The sequence below is a fragment of the Pongo abelii genome, chromosome 17 (genome assembly GCF_028885655.2).
Source record: "Pongo abelii isolate AG06213 chromosome 17, NHGRI_mPonAbe1-v2.0_pri, whole genome shotgun sequence".
In the NCBI taxonomy this organism is placed as follows: domain Eukaryota; kingdom Metazoa; phylum Chordata; class Mammalia; order Primates; family Hominidae; genus Pongo; species Pongo abelii.
The window spans coordinates 29,994,358-30,019,228 of record NC_072002.2 but is presented as its reverse complement, the minus strand read 5'-3'; the positions used below and the strand labels follow the sequence as shown (position 1 = coordinate 30,019,228).

Here is a 24,871-nt window from a genome sequence, read left to right as displayed (position 1 = left end):
CACTCATTCATTCATTCATCAGATTTTTATTCAGTATCCATTACTTGCCCGGCACTCTGCTGGGGATTAAGAAAAAGTAGGGAGAAAAGAAGATCCAGTGTCCACTCTCAGGGAGGGTAGAGGCTACTGCAAGTCTATGAAGGAAACCTACAGGGTGCTGTCTGAGCCTGGCTCCACAGAAAAGAAGAGAGGTGGAAAGATGAGTATTTAGGAATTTGAATCGACAGGATGTGGCAATTGGAGTTAATTTAAACAATGCGTCAAGGACAAGTTCTGAGTTTCAGTTTCAGTTTACCTAATTAAAGTGATACCATTTTAGAGATGGTGACAAAGTGATTTTTAAATCTACTGATAACCATAGAATTATCGTAGATAATTTACCCATAACTTCAGAGGACTGATTGCATCCAGGTAAATAATATTTCTGAAGTTTAGAAGTCTTAATTTCAAAATAACACAAAATTTTTTAAAAATGTAGCCCATAGTGCAATGCTACAAATAAAAATGAGATATAAAATATAGTAAGGATGAAGTAAAATTTAGAGTCTTTTGGTTAGCACAAATCAATTGGGAGATATATTATCTGTAATCAATTCATATCAGTTAAAACTACTTAGTTTTATTTGAAAATGAAAACAAATCATATAATATTCCAGATATTTGATACCATAAACACAATGAATACCGTTAACATAATTTGGCATAAAAATCAAAAATTGCTGGCCGGGCACAGTGGCTCACTCCTGTAATCCCAACACTTTGTGAGGCCGAGGTGGGCAGATCAACTGAGGTCCAGAGTTCAAGACCAGCCTGGCCAACATGCCGAAGGTGGTGGCATGCGTCTGTAATCCCAGCTACTTGGGAGGCTGAGGCAGAAGAATCGCTTGAACCTGGGAGGCAGAGGTTGCAGTGAGCTGAGATCATGCCACTGCACCCCAGCCAGGGCAACAGAGAGAGACTCTGTCTCAAAAAAAAAAAAAAAATGCATTACATATCCATTTCCTTTTAAAATGGTAAAGAGAACTGTAAAGCATGTATGGAAATTTGTTTTCGTGGAAATCTTTATTGATCTGTGGATAGGAGTACGACAAAACCCACTCACCATCAGAAGGGATGTTTGGAAAGATCCATCAACATCCTCTGCTGTCTCTAGCTACATCTTCCTTTGCAAATTGTGCTTGTCTGTACTTCTGAAATATCTCTTGCTCTGGAGTAAATGACCTTTGTTCCATGTAATTTATCAGATTTTCATAACATCAAACAGCTTCTGACAGAGTCATTTTTCATATGTCTGTTTCAAACTCCACCACGCTATCTGGATCATGTAGCTTGGGCCACTAGGGCACATCCCCCGTTTCCACAGTCTGGTTTATTACACTATTGTCATGCCCTAAAGGAGACTGTCATTTTGTTATTGCGGCAACATGATTACAAAATGGATGAACATGGTGGCGAAATTCTTTCAGAACTATCCCAAGCGTTTGGATGCCTCGGGTATTTGTACTCTGAAATAAACAAACATCTACTCTATATCAGCACCTACTTTATTGACAACCTACGTGAACTCGGCACTGAGAAATGGTTCCTGTCCTGAAGAGCTAATGATATGTCTGGAAAGCCAAGACTAATGCATATAAAACAGCAGTAAACATTCCGGCTCTGCTAAATGAGGCAGCAGGCCCTTTAAGTTACATAAGCTTTCAGGGAAACACACTGGGATCCTGTCACAGGTACTTTGATAAGGGCTAGTTGTGAATAAGAAGGGCAGAAAAATCCGTCAAGACTAAAATAAGTGGAAAAAAAACTAGTTCTAGTACTCTCTCCCCAAATCTAAAGAAATCCAAGCCACTAAAGAATTGTTAAAATAGGCTGGAGGCAGTAGCTCATGCTTGTAATTCCAGCACTTTGGGAGACTAAGACAGTAGGATCACTTGAGCCCAAGAGTTCGGGACCAGCCTGGGGAAAATAGCATGACAGCATCTCTACAAAAAAATATAAAAAATAATAATAAATAAATAATAAAAATAAAAAACAAAATAGCCGGGCGTCGTGGCACGTACTTGTAGCCCCAGCTACTGAGTAAGCTGAAGTGGGAGGATCCCTTGAGCCCAGGAGGTGAAGGCTGCAGTGAGCTGTGTTTATGCCACTTCACTCCAGCCTGGGCAAAGAGTGAGGCTCTGTCTCTGAAAAAAGTAAAAGAATTGTTAAAAGTGTCCATTTTTAAAAAAGAATTAGGGTGATTATGATGTGTTCATGTAAGCTCTTCAGTGATAACAAGCGCACCACTCTGCTAGGGGATGTTGATGATGACAGAGGCTGGGGGAAGGGCAGGAGGCATATGAGAAATCTCTGTACCTTCTGCCCATTTTCCTGTGATCCTAAAACTACCCTAAAACAATATAAAGTCTTTTTTTTTAAGTATTCCTTTCAAAGTTGTTTCTCTCCAGGCCCTGGTCCCTCGGACAGTTTGGATTGCTCTGTGCTGCTGCGTGGTTGGATTTCTGGCTGGAGGCCGTATCTGAATCATCTTCTGCTCCATTTCCCTGAACATCACCACAATGACTCTGTGTGTTCTACTTAGAGGGACTTAGCCTTCATTTCCCAGTCTTGCCCTGTGTCTCTCTCCTGAGGAGCAGTGGGTGGATTTGTGAGGACAGCAGTCTGTTTCACTTGCACTGTGTGTAAATGTGCTCCCAGCCAGACTAAGACAAGCAGCCCTAACTGTTCCGAGTGGGTTCACACAGCAGGTAAGCAGGGGTTGCTCAAGAGCGTGAGGACTCTGTCAGCTCAAGGGCAAGCCCTCTGCTGGTCAATGCTTCGGTGCATCTACCAGCGTGACCCATGCCACAGGGTGTGTGTGACATAGAAGAGGTCAAGCTGCCAGCTAGCGGGGATGCGTTTGCATGTCAGGCTTCTAAAGGAGACAATCCTTTGGTCAAAGGAGCATATCAGGCTCTGAAGCTGGAATCACATCACCAGCTATGGCTGTTTTGTCAATTTATCCCAATACACACTGCTGTATTACTCCCTGCTTAGCATAACTGATGGAGAAACAATTCATTTTGGCCCTTGTCCCAAATAAATAGGACATTCAGCATCACATTTCTAAAAGTTTGGAGAGAGTAAGAGGAAAAATGTGCTGCCAGTGTAAAGACAATGTTGACATTTTCAATCCCAACTCGAAAAAAAATTACTGGCTCCTAAAGAGCAGAAATTCATGGATATGACTATTTAGCCACACTCTGTTCAGGTCACAGCCTGCAGGTTCCAGCAGCAAAGGTCCACAAGCATAAAAATCTGTGTCTACAGAAGAAAAGTCAGCTAACCATTTGTGTAGTCCATTCGATTTTGCCTGCTGTGAGGTGCTGCTTTCTACCAGTTTCCATAGCACTGCAGAGGATGAGGGTTCAAGACAAGGGAGCTCATGGGCTGTTATGGATTCAGAGCTTGGCAGATGCCCAGGCCACCCAGTAGGTCCCCGGATCCTCGGTGGCTGCCACTCTACCTCCTCCATAATGGGGATGGGGAAGGAAAGTAGAATATTTCAGGGGATGAAAGAATCCTTGATATGTCAGAAGTCCAGAATTAATCTCTAAGAGACACAGATACAGGAATACTTTAGAGGAGAAATAAGAAAAGAATGGCAAAAACAGTGTCATTTCTCCAAAAAACCATCTTTCGTGGTGGCAGTCCACCCAGACACTTTTCCTCCCTGTATATCATCATTGGCCAGATATAAGATTCAATCTGTTGGGTTTTATATCTGATATCTCTTTTATATCAGCCAGATAAAAATCCACTCAATTGGCCAGACATGGTGGCTCACTCTTGTAATCCCAGCACTTTGGGAGGCCAAGGCAGGTGGATAACCTGAGGTTAGGAGTTCAAGACCAGCCTGGCCAACATGATGAAACCCTGTCTCTACTAAAAATACAAAAAAAAAATTAGCCACGTGGTGGTGGGTGCCTGTAAGGCCAGCTATTCAGGAGGCTGAGACAGGAAAATCGCTTAAACCCTGGAGGCAGAGGTTGCAGTAAGCTGAGATCACGCCATTGCACTCCAGCCTGGGTGACAAGAGCGAAACTGCATCTAAAAAAATAAAAAAAATCCACTCAATCAGGCAGATCAAGGAAGGGAGATCTGGGCAGACCGTCTTCAGTAATTAGAGAGTCTCAGAGAGGTACTTGTCATTATGAGGCCTGTGAGTATTTGATAACAAATATTTTATCCATTCAAATAACAGAATGAACAATGTGAGCATGGATAGGACCCTATGTCATGTCTTGGGGAATGCGAAGTGTAGAGATGTTGTCTATTATCAAGGAGCATTTAAAAATGTATATGCCAGCATTTAATATGACAATAACTAAGGCATGTGTCTGTCTTTAGTGGGGAAAGCACTGAAAGCAGAGGAAGATACAAACAGCTAAGTGAGGACATCATTTGCTCCATGAAATGACAGAGGCTTAGGACATAATGAGAGCATAAAGTGGGGCATCCGACCCAAGGAGTAGCTATGGGTGGTATTTTGGAAGAAGTGGCCCCTGAGCTATACCTTCCATAAACATAGGAGAAAGGTGGCTTTGGAAGTGAACAGAATATGGTGCCAACCTGGCTCTATCACTCCCACATACCCTAAGCCATGATTTAACCTTTATAAGCCTTAGTTTTCTATGTAAAATGAGGCAAATAATACCCACTTTTCAGAATTATTGTAACGAATATATATTGTGCAATTCGTTCATACCTTAAGTAATTAATAAATGGTAGTTTTTATTATTGAAAGAGTTTGGCAATATAAAGTGTAATATAGAAGGAATGTATAAATTGAAATGGTAAAAGTACAAAATGCAACATCAAAATCTAATAAGATAAGACTTTAAATCGTGCAATTTGAGTTTGGAAATAAAAAAAGTCTTTAGACGCCGTAGTGAGAGTGGCTGTAGTCAAGTATTGTTTCTTGAAAACAAATGCAGAAAATTGGAAATGAATGAGAATGAAGGACATGGAAACAAGGAATTTTGAAATGTTAATTGCAAAGGGAGAGGAGGATGCAGGATCAGGAAAATTGAAGTGTTTTAGATAGGGAAAAATCTTGACCATTCTTATAGGCTATGAGGAAGAAATCAGGAGAGGAGTAGAAAAAGGACACAGCAGGAATAATTGATAAAGCAACATTCTGGAATGAATAGGTCAGAATCAGTTCTAGAATCCTGGTGAAGCAGTTGGCTTTAGCCAGAATGGAGATACCTGATCATCAGAGGCTGGAGGAAAGCAGGTAAAGATTGATGAGAGGATATTTGTGTATTTGTATTGGAGTGGGTAGAGAGAATAAAAGAAGGTCATGCTTGATGGACTCTGTGTTTTCTATGAAGTCAGAAGCAAGCTCATCTTTCTAGAGTCAGGGCTTGAAGCAGAGAAGGATACATGAGAAAGATGCAAATTTGGAAATGGATCTGATGTATGGGGGAGAGGAAGATGACCAAAAGTAACAAAAGGTTTATCAGATGGTGCTAAGTTTCCTGCCGCATTTGAAGACATACATATGTAGCTGAACCAGTCTCCATGGTTGCAGATTTCTCTCCAACAGTGCTCAGCTGTCTGGGGCTGGGTGTAAAAAAGAAAGTAGATTCAGAGTTTACATTTTGCTAGGAAGATGGAAAGAAAAGTATGCAAGAAATCTGGAATATTGTTGAGAGTGTTGTTTAGATGATAAAGTGTAGGTCCAGGCTGAGGAATGAAAAGGGGATCATAGGTGGGAAGATGATAGAGACATGGAGAAACAGACGTGGAAGTGATTCAATGCCTAGTAAGTGAGGCAAGTGCAGGAAAATCAAAAAGTTCACCAGCCAATTCAGCAACATGCAGCAATAACCACTTGTGTTCAGAGAAAGGAAGATAATTATGGGTTAGGGTCTTCAAGAAACACTTCCCAGTGGGGTCAGGATTTGATAAACAGATTTAGATTTGGGGAAGAGGAGAGGGAGTAGAGTAGTGTGGTGGTAGCAGAGGATTCATGCAGAAACGTGGTGAGAAAGAAGGTAGGTGATGTATAATGTAGCTAGGTTGTCCAGCTTCTCAGAGAAATAGGTGAAGGAATTTCGACTTCATTCCATAAGCCATGACACGGCACTGAAGTTTTTGAGTAGGGAAGTTGCAAAATAAAGAATGCTTTCATAAGTGTGAGAAATGAATTAAAAGGGAGACCAGCTATAGAGAAGGAGAGCAGGTGCAATACTTTAAGTATATGGTATAGAAAGATTTTACAGTGAGGAAATGGAGGAGTGTCAGCTGTGTGGATAATTGCTCCCAAATCTATTTAAACATCTACCAACACAAAAGAAAAGTAAAATATTGGCTTAAAAAAGACAACTCACAAAACACTTGTGAGACTTAACAACAGGTCATGAAATGAGATAGGGATTACACCAAACACTTTGCATTCCATTTTTTGTTTATCATTTTTAATCCCAGCAAAATCAAAATATTCTCATTTTTGAGAAAGCCGCTAAATGATTAAGCAACTTGTCCAAAGTTACACAGCTGGAAAATGGCATGGCAAGAAGTGAAATCCAGGGCTCTTCTTGTCAGAGCCACGTGAATCAGAGCAACTCCATTTTAAATAGGAACTGGGTAAAATAAGGCTGAAACCTACTGGGCTGCATTCCCAGATGGTTAAGGCATTTGAAGTCACAGGATGAGATAAGAAGTCAACACAAAATAGAGGTCATCACCAACATGGCACATGTATACATATGTAACATACCTGCACGTTGTGCACATGTACCCTAGAACTTAAAGTATAATAAAAAAAAATACAGGTCATAAAGACCTTACTAATAAAACAGTTTGCAGTAAAGGAGCCAGCCAAAACCCACAAAAACCAAAATGGCAAGAGTGACCTCTGGTGGTCCTCACTGCTACACTCTCACCAGCACCATAACAGTTAATAAATGCTATGGCAATGTCAGGAAGTTACCCTATATGGTCTAAAAATAATCCACTCCTTGTTTAACAAGAAATAACTGTAACAGCAAAGCATCATCAAGAAATAACCATAAGAATGGGCAACCAGCAGTCCTCACGGCTGCTCTGTCTATGAAGTAGCCATTCTTTTATTTCTTTACTTTATTAATAAACTTGCTTTCACTTTGCACTGGGGACTAACCCTAAATTCTTTCTTGCACGAGATCCAAGAACCCTCTCTTAGGGTCTGGATCAGGACCGCTTTCCTGTAACATTCTGACTCCAAAAGTCCAGGCTCCAGTACAAATACAGGACCAAAAAAATGATTAGGTTACAACAAATATTACACTAATATTGTATATAATAATGTTTTTATCTATTAAAAAGTATAAAGCTATGGACACAGTGCTATTACATATATTAATCCTTTTCATCTCTATTAATACCCTTAGACATACAGAGAAAATATCATTGCTCCTGTAGAGGGGTAATTTTTATTGGAAACAGAGTGTATTACACTGAAAATAGGAAAGGGAAGTTAGTAGAAATATAATGAATTAGTTGGTCAATTTATTTTTAAAAATTACATAGATCAAGGAGAACTCATGAAGAAACACAATGAGGAGAGGGAGAGGGCAGAACCCAGGAGAGTCTGCATTCGTGAGATAATAAAATTGAGGCAAGTCAAGATTATAATCGAACTCTGAACAATGGAGATGAGGTCTTTACAAGGACACACTACTCTCATCACTCTAGAATAAGCCCTATTGTATGAAGATAGCATTATAAGGAGGAAGGGCTAATATAAATGAAGTAGAGATGTGTAAAGGCAGAGCAACACAATGTGCATTCTAGCTCCACTCTGGGGAAAGTTCTGAGAAGGAGCTTGGGAGATGGTTATGCCATTGACATGGCACAATATTACAAGGGGAAACATTAGTAATATAGGCGTACCACAAAACTTAAGCTGGGCCTCAAAACTCGGGAATTTTGGAGGCAATAGACTAATATCTGAGCTGTCTTTACTCATGGTCAGGGCAAATAATAACCTTAATTTCTTGTCAGTGTCAATAGCATCACTGACAAGAAATTAAGCCTATTGATGCAGAAAATGAACCCATAGAAAAAACTTCTCCCCATGACCATAGATCAAGAAACTGAGGCACAAGATTCTATGATTTATTGATAAACATACAGTTAGAAAACCTAGCATTAGAGTTCTCATGATTGGTAATCCACAATTTGCTTCTTTCTAGCTATGAAAGAAAGCTTGAAAATCATTTGTAGTGGTCCAAGGCATTCAGTTCATTAATTTCTACCAACAGAATAGGAAAGGCCTGGGCATGGTGGCTCACACTTGTAATCCCAGGACTCTGGGAGGCTGAGGTGGGAGGACCACTTGAGCCCAGGGATTTGAGACCAGCCTGGGCAACATAGCAAGACCCCCATCTCTACAATAAATTAAAAAAAAATAGCCAGACATGGTGGCACCTACCTGTGGTTTCAGCTACTTGGGAAGCTGAACAGGAGGATTGCTTGAGTGTATGAGGCTGAGGCTGCAGTGAGTTGTGATTATGTCACTGCACTCCAGCCTAGGTGATGGAGCAAGATCTTGTCTCAAAAAAGAAAGGAAAGAAAGGAAGACACTTTCAAGGTTGCTTTAAAGAAAGATAATCTGGTGCAGAAAATGTGCCCTGAAATGCCTTATATGCATATCATCTATTCTGGAACTGACTTGGGGTTGGATTAGAACTGCAGGTAGAAATCAGTGTGACAATTGGTGAGAACAGTGTGCCTAAGACATGCAGAAATTCAGAATATCAAAGAACTGGGGGCTTCAGCAAGTGCGTAATGGAAAGCCAAAGCCTAATGGAGCAAAAGATTCATTACATTGAACAGAAAAGGGGTAAGAAATCATTTAACGAATCAGTTGAAGTTGCTTCACTTAAGTGGTAGGGAAAAGTGTCAAAGCTAAAAGCAGACTAAAGAGATACAAGTGTAGACCCTGGTTTCAGCTATTCAATTTTTCTATTTCCCAAACCCATTTGACATGTAACTCTTCAAATCACCAGGTTCTTCAAAAAACAAACAACAACAAAAAACAACAAAACATGAAGAAGCCAAATCTGGAGGACAAGTTTTCCAAATTAAACACGAATATTGTTGTAGAGTAAAATGATACTGTTTGTAAAGAGATGTTTTTACTAGACATCCTCTTCCTAGCCACCTATTAAGGAATAACTAGAATATATATTAACAGCAAGACATCAGAAATTATCTTTGCACCTGAGAAAATGTTAAGGTGAGAGTGGAAGCCAGCTGGGCTTCTGGGTCGGGGAAATTGTTCTTGGAGAAGAAGTTCTCCAAGTTCTTCTGGGGACTTGGAGAACTTTTCTGTCTAGCTAAAGGATTGTAAATGCACCAATCAGCACTCTGTAAAAATGCACCAATCAGCACTCTGTGTCTAGCTAAACATTGTAAACACACCAATCAGCACTCTGTAAAATGGACCAATCGGCTCTCTGTAAAATGAACCAATCAGCAGGATGTGGGCTGGGCCAAATATGGAATAAAAGCTGGCCACTCCAGCCAACAGTGGCGACCCGCTTGGGTCCCCTTCCACACCGTGGAAGCTTTGTTCTTTTGCTCTTCATAATAAATCTTGCTGCTGCTCACTCTTTGGGTCTGCACTATCTTTATGAGCTGTAAGGGTCTCTGGTTTCATTCCTGAAGTCTGCCAGACCATGAACCCACTGGGAGGAATAAACAACTCTGGACACGCCACCTTTAAGAGCTGTAACACTCACTGCAAGGGTTTGCGGCTTCACTCCTGAAATCAGCGAGACCATGAACCCACCAGAAGGAAGAAACTCTGGACACATCTGAACATCTGAAGGAACAAACTCCAGACACACCATCTTTAAGAACTGTAGCACTCACCACGAAAGTCTGCAGCTTCATTCTTGATGTCAGTGAGACCAAGAACCCGCCAGAAGGAATACATTCTGGACACATTTTGGCGACCCAGATGGGACACATTTTGATTACCCAGATGGGGCTATCACCTATTGCCAAGCAGTTAGTACCACTGGACCCCTTTCATTACTATTCTGTCTTATTTTTCCTTAGAATTCGGGGGCCAAATACCAGGCACCTGTTGGCCAGTTAAAAGTGACTAGTGCAGCCATGGGACTAAAGACATGGGTGTCAGGCTTTCTCAGAAAGGGCTCTCTAACAACCCCTGACTCTTCAGAGTTGGGGACATTGGTTTGCCTGGAACCAGCTTCCACTTTTCCTATACTTCCGGGCTGAGCTGAGGGTCGACAGAGAGGAAAGCCATTCAGCTCCGGGGTCCTGACAACAAGTTGGTTGACCTGCGGCCATGAGCAGAACCCTCAAAGTCACATTGCCCAAGTGAGACTCGCCCATCTATCCTATCTATCCTGACCCATGCCACCTGGGTCCTAATGCCTGTCAGACAAACTCCCTCTCACCTCTCTTCTCCGAGGCTAGTTCTGCTTCTAAAAACCACTCCCTGTCTCTGGTGCTTTTCTAGTTTCTCCTGTAAGAATGATTTCTAGTATAAACTCCAGGACTCTATTCCCTTCTTTAGGCACCCAGGCTCACCAATCAGAAAGACATAATTTTTGCCCAAAGCCCCATCAGGTGAGGAGACCAACTATCCTTTTAGGATCCCTCCTCAGACTAGCAGACCTAACAAAAGCTATTCCTGAAGCTAGGATATGGGGAGCTTCAGAAATGATATACTTCCTATTCAAGTGAGGACAAAAGGCATCACTCTTTCAACACTAGAGATCCCTTCCCTCCCTCAGGGTATGGCCATCCACTTCATTTTTGGGGCATAACGTCTTTATAGGATGGGGTAAAGTCCCAATACTAACAGGGGAATGCTTAGGCTCTAACAGGATTTTTAGAATGTGCCGGTAAGGGCCACTAAATCCGATTTTTCTTGGTCCTCTTTGTGGTCTAGGAAGACAGGCAAGGGTGCAGGTTTTCGAGAATGCATCAGTAAGGGCCACTAAATCTGACTTTCCTAGGTCCTCCTTGTGGTCTAGGAGGAAAACTAGTGTTTCTGCTGCTGCATCGGTGAGCGCAACTATTCCGATCAACAGGGTCCAGGGACCATTGCAGGTTCTTGGGCAAGAAGTGTTTCTGCTGCTGCATCAGTGAGCACAACTATTCCAATCTGCAGGGTCCAGGGACCATTGCAGGTTTTGGGCAGAGGGAGAAACAAACCAAAATCATGGGCAGTTTTGTCTTTCAGATGGGAAACACTCAGGCACCAACAGGCTCACCCTTGAAATGCATCCTAAGCCATTGGGACCAATTTGGCCCACAAACCCTGACAAAGAGATGGCTCATTTTTTTCTGCACTGTGGCCTGGCCCCAATATTCTCTCTCTGATGGGGAAAATTGGCCACCTGGGGGAAGTATAAATTACAATACTATCCTGCAGCTTGACCTTTTCTGTAAGAGGGAAGGCAAATGGAGTGAAGTACCTTATGTCCAGGCTTTCTTTTCATTCAAGGAGAATCCACAACTATACAAAGCTTGCAATTTACTTCCCACAGGAGGACCTCTCTGCTTACTTCCATATCCTAGACTCCCCATAGCTCCCCTTCCTATTAATGATAAGCCTCCCCTAATCTCCCCCACCCAGAAGGAAACAAGCAAAGAAATCTTCAAAGGATCACAAAAACCCCCGGGCTATCAGTTATGGCCCCTTCAAGCTGTAGGGGGAGGGGAATTTGGCCCAACCCGGGTACATGTCCCTTTCTCCCTCTCTGATTTAAAGCAGATCAAGGCAGACCTGGGGAAGTTTTCAGATGATCCTGATAGGTACATAGATGTCCTACAGGGTCTAGGGCAAACCTTCAATCTCACTTGGAGAGATGCCATGCTACTGTTAGATCAAACCCCGGCTTTTAATGAAAAGAATGTGGCTTTAGCTGCAGCCCGAGAGTTTGGAGATACCTGGTATCTTAGTTAAGTAAGTGATAGAATGACTGCCAAAGAAAGGGACAAATTCCCTACCAGTCAGCAAGCTGTCCCCAGTATGGATCCCCACTGGTACCTCGACTCAGATCATGGGGACTGGAGTCACAAACATCTGTTGACCTCTGTTCTAGAAGGACTAAGGAGAATTAGGAAAAAGCCCATGAATTATTCAATGATGTCCACCATAACTCAGGGAAAGGAAGAAAATCCTTCTGCCTTCCTCGAGCAGCTATGGGACACCTTAAGAAAATATACTTCCCTGTCACCCGACTCACGTGAGGGTCAATTAATTCTAAAAGATAAGTTTATTACCCAATCAGCCACAGATATCAGGAGAAAGCTCCAAAAGTGAGCTCTGCGCCCTGAACAAAATCTGGAGGCATTATTAAAACCTGGCAACCTCAGTGTTCTATAATAGGGACCAAGACAAACAGGTCCAAAAGGAAAAGCAAGATCAGAGAAAGGCCACAGCCTTAGTCATAGCCCTCAGACAAACAAACCTTGGTGGTTCAGAGAGGACAGAAAATGGAGCAGGCTAATCAGCCGGTAGGGCCTGTTATCAGTGTGGTTTACAAGGACACTTTAAAAAAGGTTGTCCAACAAGAAACAAGCCACCCCCTCGTCCATGTCCACTATGCCAAAGCAATCACTGGAAGGCACGCTGCCCCTGAGGACAAAGGTTCTCTGGGCCAGAAGCCCCCAACCAAATGATCCAACAACAGTACTGAGGGTGCCCAGGGCAAGTGCCAGCTCATGTCATCACCCTCACCAAGCCCCGTGTACTTTTGACCACTGAGGGTCAGGAAATTGACTTCCTCCTGGACACTTGCCCAGCTTTCTCAGGGTTAATCTCCTGTCCTGGACAGCTGTCCTCAAGGTCCGTTACCATCCGAGGAATCCTGGGACAGCCTATAAGCAGGTATTTCTCCCACCTCCTCAGTTGTAATTGGGAGACTTTTCTACATATAGTAAGTATATGTATCTAATCCTATATGCCCATGCTGCAATATAGAAAGAAAGGGAGTTCCTAACCTCCGAGAGAATCCCCATTAAATATCACAAGGAAACCATGGAGTTATTGCACACAGTGCAAAAACCCAAGGAGGTGGCAGTCTTATGCTGCCGAAACCATCAAAAGGGGAAGGAGAGGGGAGAGCAGCAACATAAGTGGCTGGCAGAGGCAGGGAAAGACCAGCAGAAAGGAAAGAGAAAGAGACAGAAAGAGAGAAAGAAGGAGTCAAAGAGAGAGATAAAGTCAAAGAAAGAGAGGAAGAGACAAAGAGGGAGTCAGAAAGAGAGAGACAAAGAAGAAGTCAAAGAGAAAGAAAGAGAGATTGAAGTAGTAAAGAAAAAACAGTGTACCCTGTTCCTTTAAAAGCCAGGGTAATTAAAACCTATAATTGATAATTGAAGGTCTTCTCCATGACCCCATAACACTCCAATACCACCTTGTTGTCAGTGTAAACAAGGGCATAGCCCAAAAGCACTGAGGCCACTGACAACCCATAGCCTTCCTATCAAAAATCCTTAACCCAGCAGGTTTCCTAACAGGGGATCTAAATCTTAATTAATTACCATGCAAAGGTCTGACCAGACCAAGGAGGAACTCCCTTCAGGACAGGATGATAGATGTTTCCTCCAAGGCGATTAAGGGAAAAAAACACAGTGAGTATTCAGTAAATGATAAGGAAACTCTTGTAGAAGCAGAGTTAGGAAAATTCCTAATAATTGGTCTGCTCAAATGTGCGAGCTGTTTGCACTCAGCCAAACCTTAAAGTACTTACAGAATCAGGAAGAAGCCATCTATATGAATTCTAAGTTAATATGGACTGAATGAGGTCTTATTAATAGCAACAAATAATTGAAACCCCAAACTTACAAGGTTTTCAACAAAAGTAAAGTTTGCTAAAAGTTAACAGTGTAACATGTATTATCCTACTACCACACATTCTCAAAGGATTTCTCAGACAGTTTGCAAGAAATAACAAAATCTATCCTTACTCTACAATCTCAAATAGACTCTTTGGCATCACTGACTCTCCAAAACCGCTGAGGCCTAGACGTCCTCACTGCTGAGAAAGGAGGATTCTGCACCTTCTTAGGGGAAGAGTGTGTTTTTACACTAACCAGTCAGAGATAGTACAAGATGCCACCCAGTGTTTACAGGAAAAGTCTTCTGAAATCAGACAACACTTTCAAACTCTTATACCAACCTCTGGAGTTGGACGACATGGCTTCTCCTCTTTCTAGGTCCTGTGACAGCCACCTTGCTATTACTCCTTTGGGCCCTGTATTTTTAACCTCCTTGACAAATTTGTTTCCTCTAGAATTAAGGCCATCAAGCTACAGATGGTCTTACAAATGGAACCCCAAATGAGTTCAACTAACAACTTCTACCAAGGACCCCTAGACCGACCAGCTGGCCCTTTCACTGGCCTAAAGAGTTCCCCTCTGGAGGACACTACAACTGCAGGGCCCCTTCTTCACCCCTATGCAGCAGGAAGTAGGTATAACTGTCATCACCCAATTCCCAACAGCAGTTGGGGTGTCCTATTTAGAGGGGGAATTGAGAGGTGAAGCCAGCTGGGCTTCTGGGTCGGGTGGGAACTTGGAGAACTTTTCTGTCTAGCTAAAGAATTGTAAATGCACCAATCAGCACTCTGTAAAAACACACCAATCAGCACTCTGTGTCTAGCTAAAAGATTGTAAACACACCAATCAGCACTCTGTAAAAACGCACCAATCAGCACTCTGTAAAATGGACCAATCAGCACTCTGTAAAATGAACTAATCAGCTGTCTGTAAAATGGACCAATGAGCTCTCTGTAAAATGGACCAATCAGCAGGATGTGAGTGGGGCCAAATAAGGAATAAAAGCTGGCCACTCCAGCCAGCAGCTGCAAACCCCTTGGTTCCCGTTCCATGCTGTGGAAACTTTGTTCTTTCCTTCTTCACAATAAATCTTGCTGCTGCTCACTCTTTGGGTCCACATTACCTTTATGAGCTGTAACACTCACTGCGAGGGTCTGTGGCTTCATTCTTCAAGTCAGCGAGACCACAAACCCACTGGGAGGAACAAACAACTCTGGACGTGCCACCTTTAAGAGCTGTAACACTCACTGCGGAGGTCTGAGTCTTCACTCCTGAGGTCAGTGAGACCACGAACCCACCAGAAGGAAGAAACTTCAGACACATCTGAACATCTGAAAGAACAAACTCCAGACACACACCATCTTTAAGAACTGTAACACCGCGAAGGTCTGTGGCTTCATTCTTGAAGTCAGTGAGACCAAGAACCCACCAGAAGGAATAAATTCTGGACGCAAGGGGATTCTGAAAGTATCTGGTTTCTATTTTTTTATTTTTATTTATTTATTTATTTATTGAGACAAGGTCTTCCTCTGTCACCCAGGTTGGCTTGCAGTGGTGCGATCATGCTCACTGCAGCCTCAACCTCCCAAACTCCAGCAGTCCTCCCACCTCAGCCTCCCAAGTAGTTGGGATCACAGGCACATGATACCATGCCTGGCTAATTTTGTATTTTTGGTAGAGACAGGGTTTCACCATGTTGCCCAGGCTGGTCTTGAACTCCTGAGCTCAAGTTATCCACCCACCTCAGCTTGTCAAAGTGCTGGGTTTACAGAAAAACAAGAGCCACTGTGCCCAGCCTCTGAAAGTATCTGGTGCTATTCAGATTTTTGCTTATTCTAACTTGTGAGTTCTTTGCATCATATCAAGATAGGAAGCTTTTTCCTGAAGGTTACAATATAGTGAGGCAATATTACCAAGTAAACAAGTGGTAATGATACAATGTTTCTAGGCAGAATTCTCTTGGAACTCCCCATGGGGGATTTGGAATGCTCCCCACAGGAACATCTTTCTACAAGATATTTATGTTTATATCACAAAATGTACTTGAATGTTTTTCTATATCAGTTTGAATTCTTTTGGATGCAAGTTTTGGAATCCAGACTGAAAGTGACCTAAACAATGGTGGCATTGATCTTACATACAAGGAAATTCAGTAGTGGGAGTTTCCACCATTGGTTAGCTCAGCAGCTGGTGATGTCAGGGTTCTGAGTATGCTTCTCCGAAATTCTCTTTACTTTCTTCTCGTGGTCACAAAATAAATCCTGTAGCTCCAAGCATCACAGCCTCACAGAAGGAGGTCTAAAGGCAAGGAGGAAAAAGGATTTCTCCTCATCTGCTTGACTTTTTTTTCTTTTGAGAAAGGGTCTTGCTATATTTCACAAGCAGGTCTTAAACTCCTGGGATCAAGCAATTCTCCCACCTCAACTTCCTGAGTAGCTAGGATTCTAGACACATACCACCATATCTGGCTTTCATCACTTTTTGAAAAAAAAAAAAAAAAAAAGAGCCTTCCAGAAATCCCAGCTGCGTTTCCATCATGTTTCATTGGCTTAGGACTGGGCCACATGCCACTCTTAAACCAGTCACTGGTAAAGAAGAAAGAGATCACCAATACTGGTTTAAACCACTCATAATGTATCCCCAGAGATGAACATATCTTTCCTGAGCCTATTACTGTCCTACTCTTAAAATAACTGTAGTGTTGTCAGAAAGGAAAATGAGAGGGATGGTTATTGAAAAGACAGTTAACAAGTTCAACTTATCATTTATAGATATTTTCCTTTTACTTGAAGGTCTATTTCAAAATTTGTATTTAGTGTTTATTAAGAAAACAAGAGACTGGGCATGGTGGCTCATGCCTGTAATCCCACCACTTTGGGAGGCCAAGGCAGATGGATCACCTGAGGTCAGCCTGGTCAACATGGTGAAACCCCATCTCTACTAAAAATGCAAAAATTAGCCAGGCATGGTGACATACACCTGTAATCCCAGCTACTCAGGGGGCGGAGGTAGGAAAATTGCTTGAACCCGGGAGGCGGAGGTTTCAGTGAGCCGAGGTTGTGCCATTGCACTCCAGCCTGGGCAACAGAGCGGGACTCTGTCTCAAAAAAAGAAAAAGAAAAAGAAAAACAACAACAGCCTATAAACTGTTTTGAATAAAACAAATACATTTCAGTCCTATCCTCAAAGGGACTTGTATCTAGAATGAAACGAGAAGCATGTATAGGAAACAGGACAAGAGAATGAACAAAAAGTTAAGGGGGCTAGAAAAAGTAAAATGTAGAATGAATGTGGACTTCCCAGATTCCAGGTTCCAAACTGAATGAACTTTGGTGTGCTATCAAAGAAGAATTTATTTTAAATCCTATCCTAGGGGTATAGTTAATTTTATTTAAAAATATTTTACTGAGATCTGCATCTTCTTGGGTTATAGTCTAAATGAAAACCTGGAGGTATAAGAATGGCTTAGGTAAAAGTATTTTACCTCTCTTTGTTCATTATATTTTATTTTCTTAAAAGAGCTGTGTGCTTATTCAAGGAGAGAAGATGATTTTGAAAATGAGATGTTGGCAAGAGGTGCAGTCCCTCAGTGCTTCACTGTGGACCCTAGAGGATCCATCCCTGCTGCCTGGGCCCATCTGTCATAGCACCTGTCCACATTTTGGGTGCCACCACTAATGACATCTTGCTTGGTGAATCTTTCTTTCCTAATATCCAGTAAATCCATAATCTTATTTTCACAAATATACTGAGGAAGGGAGGTGTGGGATAAAAAAAAGGAATTCAAAAAATTCACAGAAAAATAAAATTAAAAGATACAAATATGATACATAACTTTTTCAATGTAAGTTTCATCAATGCCAAGACGTTTTTGTAAGCAATGATACCAACCATGTAGTCCATCCATGAAAGAACTGAGGGCCCTGGGAATTTAACCTTGTCAATGCAGTCTTTTGTTTTTTTACATTAGTAATCCAAGAAAAATGGGTGCCCTTTAAATTTTTTTTAAGATTAGAAAACAAAAAGAATTCATAAGGAACCAAATTAGGACTGTAAAGTGGATGCCTAATGATTTTTTCATTGAAATTCTCACAAAAGTGCCCTTGTTTGATGGGAGGAATGAGCAGGAACATTGTGGTGGTGGAGAAAGACTGTCTGGTGAAACTTTCCTGGGGTTTTTCAGCTAAAGCTTTGGCTGAGTTTCTCAAAACACTCTCGTAATAAGAAGATGTTATCACTCTTTGGTCCTCCAGAAAGTGAACAAGAAAAATGCCTTCAGCATCCCCAAATAATGTTGCCATGACTTTTGCTTTTGACTGGTCCACTTTCGTTTTGACTAAGACCACTTTCACCTCTTGGTAGCCATTATTTTGATTGTGTTTTGTCATTCAGGATTGTACTAGTAAAGCTGTGTTCCATCATCTATTACAACTCTTCAAAGAAATCCTTCAGGATCTTGATCCATTTGTTTAAAATTTCCACTGAAACCTCTGCCCTTGTCTCCCAGCTGGTCTGGGCTAAACAGTTTTGGCACCCATCAAGAGGAAACTTTGCCCAACTTTAATTTTTTAGTCAGCATTGTATAAGATGAACCAGTTGAGATGTCTATGGGTTGCCTCCAACTTCAAGTCCATCCTTTTTATTTATACTTCTGAAGAAAAAATTACTTCTTCACTAAATATGTTCTAGCATTTCTTCTTTCCATGAAAGACCACAATTTATATGAAAGGAATTAATTAAAATGTGCACTTGAGACTGCTAATTTTATGACAGCCTGGGTATTGCTTGGCAAAACAATAAAGACAATATCTGACTGAAGTAAATAAACTTGTACTTGAGAGAACTTTATGGTAGGCAACCTGCTGAGGAAAGAGATAGTAGCAGGACATTGTGTTGACCAATTTCATGTGTCAGCTTGGCGAGGGCATGGTGCTCAGTTGTTTGGTCAAATAGCAGTCTAGATGTTGCTGTGGAGGCATCTTGTAGATATGATTAACATCTATAATCAATCAAATTTAAGTAAAGGAGTTTATCCTTAATAAAGTGGTTGGGCCTCATCTAATCAGCTAAAGGCCTTAAGAGCAGAGACCAAGGTTTCCTGGAGAAGAAGAAATTCTGCCTCAAGACTGTAACATGGAATTCTGCCTGAGGGCCGGGGTGGTGGCTCATGGCTGCAATCTCAGCACTTGGGAGACCAAGGTGGTTGGATCGCTTGAGGCCAGAAACTCGAGATCAGCCTGGGCAACATAGTAAGTATCCATCTAAAACTAAATAAATAAAATAAATTAAATAAATCCTGCCTGACTTTCTAGCCTGCCCTACAGACTTTGGACAATCACATTAGCAAATTGCTTAAAACAAATCTCTCTTTCTGTCATGTTGGTCCTGTTTTTCCTCTGGACAAACTTTATTGATAAAGAGATTAATTCAATAAAAAGAAAAATGACTAGAAGGGCTTTAAAATGGTATGATTTCATAAAACTAAAAGACTAAGAAAAAAAGCCTTCACAGAATTAACCTGGGCAGGGCAGAATTAGGAGCATCAACAGGGGGTTTTCTTTACAGAATGTAAGGCCTCATTCGCTCCTCTTGTGGCCAAGCTCTAAGAGTATATTTTGCAATGGAACAGAGATGTGTTGCTGCCCAAAATGAGGAAGAAATAAGGAAGTCCAAGGTCTAGAATTCAGCACTGGGTAGTTCTTTTAAAACCTGGTATCTACAAAAACAGATCCTACATTTTAATTCTTATCAATCTAGATTCAGAATTTGGCTGGATGCTACTAAAGAGCTACTGAAATAGACTCAATGGCAGCTACAATGCCCAACAGAAGCAGCAATGCCTGGTGCACATAGCAGGTTGCTAGCTGGAGTCTCCTGGGGTGATTCACCTGTCTTGTTGGTGAGGATATGGACACCATCTGGGGACTCTCAGAAATCCCTGAAGTGATATAGAGTCCCACATGGGCTTGCCTGTGGTGTTTTACAAACCAATCACATAGTGTTCATAAACCAAAGTCACTTGGAGGTAAGTAGCTGCTACAGTAGATTGTAAGCATAAGAACTGTTTTATATATCATATAATTCCCATGTGCTTACTCACTATTCAGAACATTAATATCCACAGCAGCTATACCCAGCCTAGTAGCTCACAGATCAGCCTATAATGAGATTTTCAGTCTTGCAAAGTAATAATATTAATATAAGAGTACCCAAGTAAAAATTATCTTTTTGTGCAAGCAGAAATTCAACTCTTGAGAATTAGTTCCTTGCCTTAAAGTTTAAACAATTTTAAAATCATCACAGGCTTAAACACAAACAACCACACAGGGCTCCAAAAGAAGAGCCTTTTTTTAAAAAATGGTGACTCAGCCTGACTTTTGTGACTAATTAAGCACAAATTTCACCAAGCAGAACACACTTATGCTTTTAAGTTTGGGCTGGAGAGGAACCATTTTTTTGCAAACAATTGCTCCTGTCACAACAATAAGAATTTCAATATAGAGTGAATTTTGTAGTCACTATTATTTTAAGTATTCTCCCATCCCCACCCAAATTGGGTCATTGAAATAATGACCAGATGAAAATTATAGGAATAGTTGAACATACAATTTGACCACATTTCTACTGACATACAAATAAGCTAATACCTACACCTATAATGCACAAGATTTCTCTTTTGCTTCCTTGTTCCCCTGATTTTTTCCTTCAGTCTTCCCTCCCTTCATCTCCTGTACCCCAACCAATAGCCTCTCTCACCTTAACTCTTAAATCTTCTCCTGCTCACAAACACACACACACAAAAAATAAGTGCACTAGCAGAGGATCCATTACTAAGTCCAGAGCAGAAGTTCCCAGATTATCAACCCACTCACAGAGGTTAAACTCCAGCAGCTGGGAGGGGGAGAAAATGACACTTGGCCTTCTGTTTCTGTAGCATCCTTGCCCCTAGTGCTCTCTGTGTAGGAATGGCCAAGATCTCACAAGGTAGGAAGTTGTTTCCTTGCTGAAACAGCATGAATGTTTATGGGTCATTAATCTTTGAGAAATGGTTGACATTTTGTATCCTCCAGCAGTAGGTATCCAGCAAGAGTTATTTAAATTCATTCAATTTTTTAAACTGCACCTACAACATGCCAGGCATTGTCAAGTTCTAGGTAAAGACATTGATGAACAAGACATAGAGATCCCTGTCCTGAAGAAACTTACAGCCTGACCATGAAAAAAGGGTCTACTCTCAAATATCTATCATGTTGATTGGCACAATCTAATATTTTCCTTCACTTGTTCATGTCAATAAAGGAAAATAAAAAATCTCAGAACCCCCAAAATCCTCATGCAAAAGGGAAGCTTAAGCCTGAAAGGTGAGTCAGGCAACATCTTCTTCCAAATGCACAGCTCTTAGGAGCATTATGCATTAGCCAGATTCCTGGGAAACGTTAAAAGGCATCAGGCATGTAGGAAGGGCTGTCCCATGACTCATTCATAGCAGTTGTAACTGTAGCTCTGCAAATGTAAGTCTAGCCCCTAAAACTAAAGTCTGTTGGGTTCCACACTGATAATATCGATTACAAGCTTATCTTCTCAAGTGCAGAATAAAGACAAAAGGTGATCAGTCATTCCTCCATCTACCAGAGAAGTCTGCATAATTGACTCTTCCTTTACTCTCTTTTTCTCTTCAAACACACACATTATCTTATGTAAAATGTAGAGGTACTGGTCAGGAACTAAAGTCTCACAGGAATGTAACAATTTGCCTTGCAACCTACCTGCCCGTCTTCCTACATGCCTTCCCCTTCTTTAAGGAAATGTATAAATACTACACCTCCCTAAAACTTCTTCAGAAAAATTGACATAGATGCATCTGTGGAATGTGTTTTGCCCAGACAAGCCTTAAATCTGGCTTAATAAAACTTGATTGATTGAGGTTTTTTTTCCTCAGTTAATGATACTTCAATATCTTTTGTCTAGACCCAGTTACAGTCTGCAATTTAGGCTTAAGGTTTTTCAAAATCCAGAACTTTTAGTTTTTTTCCCCTAAAATCAGAGTATTGGTCTTTTAGAGGTAAGGAAGATTAATGGTTGGGAGGTAGAAAGAAGAGCACACATTTGTTGGTGACCCCATCCCTGTTTCCAATAAGTGTGTCTGAGACCTAAGGGTCAAAGGCAACCACTCGCACCAGCTTCCCTATTCACGTGTTCCAGGTGCACATGTAAAATACTGTGTTCTCATGTTCAGATGTCTGTTCTTCAGCAAGCTCCTTTCTTCACCACCTACAGAACTTGCCCAAGAAACCAGTATTTCTAGACTCCTCCTTTTTCTTTCTCATTAGCTTCAGAATTGTAAAATATTCTCCTGAAGGTTTTCAGGCCAGCTTATACCTGTAAAAGCTTACAGATCTACTTGAAGCCTCTCTAAGCTCCTGGACTAGTAAATTTCCAAAAAATCAGCTTTCAAGATGATTTCCCGTTGGGTCTGATGAAGATTGTACCCTTCACCAGACTCTACCCAGGCTCCTCTAAGCCCTCTTCTCAACTAGATCTCAACTGTGGTCTATAAAGACTTAACACTAACATAGTTTCCAACAGCTCAACCCCACATCCCAAAGGTGTTCTTCACTAGCCTTAAAGTGCCGGCCTGAGAAAACTCAAGACTGCCAAATGAATCTGCTGTTTTTTCCAGCCATCACCTGAAGATAAGGCCCCTGTCTCCTAGTCTCTGCGGGAAGGTGGGAGCCTAGCTTGGATAAGCACCAGTCGAAAAACCCACATGGTTTCACGTGGACCAACTCCACTTTACCACTTTTGGGAATTTTTCACTTTCCTAACTGAGCACCTACTTTCCCCTCTCCCTGATTCCTTCTTTTATCCTTAAAATGCCCAGTCACTTCTGTACAAATCAAAGTTGAATTTGGTTCACACTGGACTATTTTCTCTATTGAAATAGTTATCACTGATTAAAATCTGTCCTTACCACTTTAACTAGTGTCCAGCTTTGCTTATCTTTGTCAGGATCAAGAACTGATATAATTCAAGGTGATGCCATCAAGGGGAGTGAATTCATTCAGGACAGAATAGACTAATGTGATGAAAACAACTCTCCAAATCTTAGTGATTTAACCTGTTAAAGGTGTATTTCTCACACATGTAAAATCTGAAGCTGTCCTCCAGACTACACCACTTTTGTGACATTGTTCTTTCAACAGAACTTTTTTTCCCTATTCGGGAAGAGATTGGAGGATTGTGCAGGAACTTACACTGCCTTATCCCAGAAGTGACAGCCACAACATCCAACCATATTTCCATGGCCAAAGCATGTCCTATGGCTTCACCTAACCACAAATTGGCTGAGAGGTGGAATCTACAATATGTCCAAGAATGAAAATAGAGACTTCATTCAAGGACCTATAAAATGGGTGAGGATAGGCAGGATAGGGGGGATGGCTCGAATCTAAAGAATCATTTCCTCCCTATTTCCCCCTTTATGACCTGTGACCAAGACATGTCCTAGGCCTTTGAAGTCAAGGCACTCTCTGCCTTTGCAAAAATGTTACTACCTCATCTAAGACCCTTTCCACTCCACCCAGAAACAACTGATCTTTTCTACAATTGAGGTTAGGATAAACCATTAATATAGTTTGGATTTGTGTCCCTGCCCAAATCTCATGTCAGATTGTAACCCCCAGTGTTGGAGGGGGGGCCTGGTGGGAGGTGACTGGATCATAGGGGCAGATTTCTCCCTTGCTGTTCTTGTGATAGTGAGTGAGTTCTCATGAGATATGGCTGATTAAAAGTGTGCAGCACCTCCCCCCTTATCTCTCTTCCTCCTGCTCCGGCCATGTAAGATGTGCCTCCTTCTTCTTCACCTTCTGCCATGATTGTAAGTTTTCTGAGGCCTCCCCAGCCATGCTTCCTATAGAGCCTGTGGAACCACGAGCCAATTAAACTTCTTTTCTTTATAAGTTACTCAGTCTTATGTAGTTCTTTATAGAAATGTGAGAACGGACTAACACATCCATGTCACAGAAAACAACCACATCGGCAGAAGGTGGTCATAAAGGCAGGGTTATAAGAATCAGGGAGAATTAAAAATGAGGACGTAGGTATTAATATACATTTATTAACATGAAAAGGTGTTTACTGCACATTTATAAGGGAGAAAATTGTGTATTGTACATATGGCATATGTATAGTATAATCCTGTGTGTGTTTATGTATATATATACATATATACATATTCTATGTAAATAGGGAAAAGTCTGAAAGAGTATTCTAACATGAGAACTGCATGGGTGAAGGAGCTTTTCCTTCACCCTAGGAAGGTTCACTGAAAAATCAATTCACAAAAAGACAGATTAATACGAGGAAAGGGTTTACAAATTTATTCCTACCTGCACATGAGGGGAATCACAGAGTGACTGCCTAATATCCCAATGGGGTTCAGAAGCTTATATACCATCTTGAGGTTACAGAAAGACTGGGGGCTTGGATTCTGGCAAAACAGATTATGGGAGGGGGAGAAGAGAAATTCTGTTGAAGGGCAATACATGGAAAATGGTTGGATGGAGGAACAGAGATTAGCTTGTAAATAGTTTTATTTGCAAGTTGAATGATCCTTGTAGACAAACATAATCTTGTGAAAGGATCTGTTCATGTATGATTACATTTTGTCTTCTTTTCTGCAATGAATAATGACATGGGAATGGAATGGAACAATTGTTCTCCTTGGTAGGTCCGTCCTATCTTTACGTAGGTGGGGGAAAGTCTCTTCCAGGGCCTGTTGATCTCTAAGGGTCTTTAATTTAAAATATCCATTATACCAGGGAGCCATATTTTGGAGTGAAATTTCCTGTGCTCCTTCAGAAATAAAATTTCCTGCACTCCTTCTGACTTAGTAGACATGGTGATTTCTGATAGTAGAATTGATACTGGTGGGTTGGAGGAGGTGCTCAAATTCCTGTGGGACCTCGACTCCAGGTCCCCAAATGCTGGTGGGACCATGACATCATTGTGAGAG

The 24,871-nt window shown here is 41.4% G+C and overlaps 1 long non-coding RNA gene across 1 annotated transcript; it reads left to right on the top strand.

Annotated features, from left to right (window-relative positions):
• The first annotated feature begins 5,219 nt into the window (after positions 1–5,219).
• LOC112129905 (uncharacterized) lies at positions 5,220–22,836 on the top strand. The gene is made up of 4 exons (XR_002912213.3): positions 5,220–5,278; positions 9,039–9,268; positions 19,615–19,882; positions 22,188–22,836. It is a non-coding gene; the product is annotated as an uncharacterized LOC112129905 (long non-coding RNA).
• The last annotated feature ends 2,035 nt before the right edge of the window (positions 22,837–24,871 follow it).